The following is a 3,225-nucleotide window of genomic DNA, read 5'->3' on the forward strand; positions in this document are numbered from 1 at the left end:
CCTTAGCTGGCCAGAGCTGGCCCAGGTGGGGCGCCCGTAGGGGGGCTGGGGGAGCTAGCGAGGGTCAGCTGGCTTATGCAGAGCCCCCCATGCAGCGGGGGGCAGTGGGGGGCAGCAGAGATCACCCCCTGCCCAGCAGCACCTCCTGAGCCAGGGCTTTTTTTCCCCAATGCTGGGAGCCGGGGAGGCAGTCATTGCTGGGCTGGTAGAGGGGTGGGGGAGGGGCCTGGCCTGGCTGATTCAGAGATTCGGCAGCAGTCGAATCTCCAAATCAGATGCAGCCAAATTGAATCAGGACAGTGATTTGAATCACCAAATTGAACCACTGTCCCCCAAATCGGCTTAATCTGAATCCAAAGCAAATACTAGCCGCTTTGCACAGGCCTAGTGTCTATGAGATAAGATGTTATTAGAAAGGGAGAAGATAAATTACAAGGTGTAAGGGGAGCCTGAAAAACAAAATTATAGGGAGGCTTTGCAAAACCAGCCCCCCCTGTTGCTTATTGTCAAGGAGTCTAAGCTAATGCCTCTGCAGTGACATAGGCAAACAAAGTTCTTTGGGTAAATGGGGTACCTTTTATTAGACAAACTATTCAATTGCAACAATTTTTCCAACTATTTAGTTGGTCTAATAAAAGATATCCTATTTACCTAAAGGACTTTGTCTGCCTATCTCCTTGGACCAACATGACTACGACCAACACCTGCGGTGATATTGCATGTTACTTGACTTAGGCTGCAAGCTATGCACCTTACCATCACATGGAAGGAGGGTTTTATAAACAGGATTAAGGTGTTACTCTTGGCATGACTCAGACATTTAACTATGCACTAGACTTCAGCAAAATAAAGAGCAGTAATTAGCTAATCGTGCTCTTCTTGGTTCGAACAAGGTAATGTTCACTCACTTTCAAACATTGTTGCTTCATATTTTCACACTGACAAAGGAGATGCAGCCAGTCAGTTTATACAAAAGTAACCTGTCAGGATCTGGTTTAGTGTGTATACACTATGGGCAGTGCATTTGTTTCTGGTGCAGAGAATGCACTATGATGTTTTTGACTTTGCCTTGAATATTTTGATCACTTCTGATAATCCACTGTTCTATAATTTTAAGGCTGCAGCCCAGGGGCACCAACACTGATAATTTAACCAGTCAGGTTAAAAACTCATCCTCCTCAGTGTTGACAAACTGAAGGACAAAAGATAAAAAGGATGGGAGCTGGGAGAAAGAGCAAGACAGCAAGCATAGGAAATGGGAGAGAAAAAAAAGACAAAGGGGAAAGAATAATGGGCCTGCATAACTGTGTGGACTGTTAGGCTAGGGACAGAAATTACACATAAACTGATCTAAATGATCAGAAAATGGTTTAAACCTGTATTAGAATAGAAGTTCAGTGCACATAAAGCAGTTTTAAAATGGCTGAAACTGGTTTAAGATAAACCTGGTTCAATGTAGACTTAACTGATTTAGGTCAAACCAGTTTATGAAATTTCTGTCCCAGATCCCTTCCTGGTTCAGATTAAATCAGAGTCCCCCAGCATCCCAGCATTTTGCATCCTTGGCCTTGGCTGTGTTGCCTGCTCCTCTGCTCCCTAGCTGGAGCAGTGAGGGCTGCCCCACTGGCTGGCTCATTGCCCCCCTCTGCCCTGCCCCCTCACCCCCCCACCAGGCAAACTGCTGCAGTGATCTGGGGCCTTGGAGAGAGGTTACATTTCCCTTCCCCGGAGTACGGAGCTGCCCTGCCCTGCTTGCTTAGTGCTGGCTGTGACTGTGAACTACAAATCCCAGAGGCATCTAGAAGCAGGAAGAGAAAGTGATGAGCAACCCTGCAGAGTCCTGCTGCTCTGAGTCTGGACTGCAAATCCCAGAGACCTCAGAGGCACCAGAAAGAGGAAGCAAACACACAGCCCCTGCTGGCTACATGCCAGAGAGCCATGCTCTAGCACCCCCCCAACCTTCTGGCTTGAGTTACTGTAGGCACGTGGCTGCATTTCCTGAATCAAAAGTAAATGTCTGTTCATTTGCTTATTGGTTTAATCTTTGCAGCTTAGACTAACCTGCAAAGATTGAATCAATTCAGTCTCTGGCTTTTTGACTGTCAGACCTTTACATCTCAAAGGTACTGATTCAAATATGGCCTGGCTTTGAATGATTGGAAGTTGCTGCCTTGCAGTGAGATGTAAGCATGAAAGTAAGTGGTGATCTTTGCTCATTTCAGTGACCTTTCTGAGCTTAGCTTCATACATGAAAGTGGGTTCTCCTCTGCAAGGTCAATGCCACTCAGAAAGCTGAGGGAGCATGGCTGTGCAGTAGGGCTGTGTGAGGCTTTGGATCTGGGGCCGCTTCAGACGATTTGGCATCCAAAGCAGCATGCCTGGAGCGAAATGCAAGCTCGTTTAAGCTGTGTGAAGCGGTTCAGAGCTTCCAAAGCGCTTTGGAAAAGCTTTGGATGCTTCAGACACTGAAAGTGAAAGTTAGAAGAGGGAGGGGGAGTCGGGGGGAAGACGGACATGGGTAGGTGGCCAGTAAGAAGGATTTCTCTCTGGCTGCCTTTCCAATGACAGCATGTGTGGGGAGGGATCTAGAAACAGCATAAAAGCCTCTGTTTGGAGGCTTGCTGTACCTTTTGCTAGCTTGTTCCCTCTCAGGAGCTGTGTGAGAAAGGTACCCTAGCAGACTCAAGCATCTCAGCTTGGTTCCTTTACTCAGTAGTAGAACTTGCCTGCTTCTTTTTGTTGTTAGAAAGTACTGGGTAGGATTTAGCTTCGCCAAGCTTAGCTTAGCATCTTTTAGTACTATTCAATTAATTTCTTTCAATTTATATTTGCTCTTTTCTTTGTGTGTGCAAACTTTGAAAAAAGAAAGCTTTGTTTTCCTTGCCAGCATGATCCATCACTGTGCAGGGCAGCACACAGATTGCACACACGCATGCACATACACAGTATAAAGAAGAAAAATCAGATATTCATAGGAGAAGAAGACAGACAGACAGTACACAATTTTTACATAGTTCTTAACACTGAAGCAAATGATCAAAGAACAAAGAGTCTAGTGCATGCACACAACAGAGGGACTAAAACTCATAACGCAAAAGTAGTGACACACACACAGAGACCTTTTGCAGCACAGGAAAGATTAATATGAAGCATGCTGGAAAGGCAGGTGCCAGGTCTTCTGGCAGGGGAGGCAGAGCAGGTAGGGGGGAGCTAGAGCTGCAGGCC

The 3,225-nt window shown here is 46.3% G+C and overlaps 1 long non-coding RNA gene across 1 annotated transcript in view; it reads right to left on the reverse strand.

Annotated features, from left to right (window-relative positions):
* The window catches only part of LOC109313798, an 18,807-nt gene that overhangs the window by 331 nt on the left and 15,251 nt on the right, over window positions 1-3,225 (reverse strand). The window lies entirely within an intron of this gene.

The sequence above is a fragment of the Crocodylus porosus genome, unplaced genomic scaffold (assembly GCF_001723895.1).
Source record: "Crocodylus porosus isolate Cpor-Errol unplaced genomic scaffold, CroPor_comp1, whole genome shotgun sequence".
Classification (NCBI taxonomy): Eukaryota; Metazoa; Chordata; order Crocodylia; family Crocodylidae; genus Crocodylus; species Crocodylus porosus.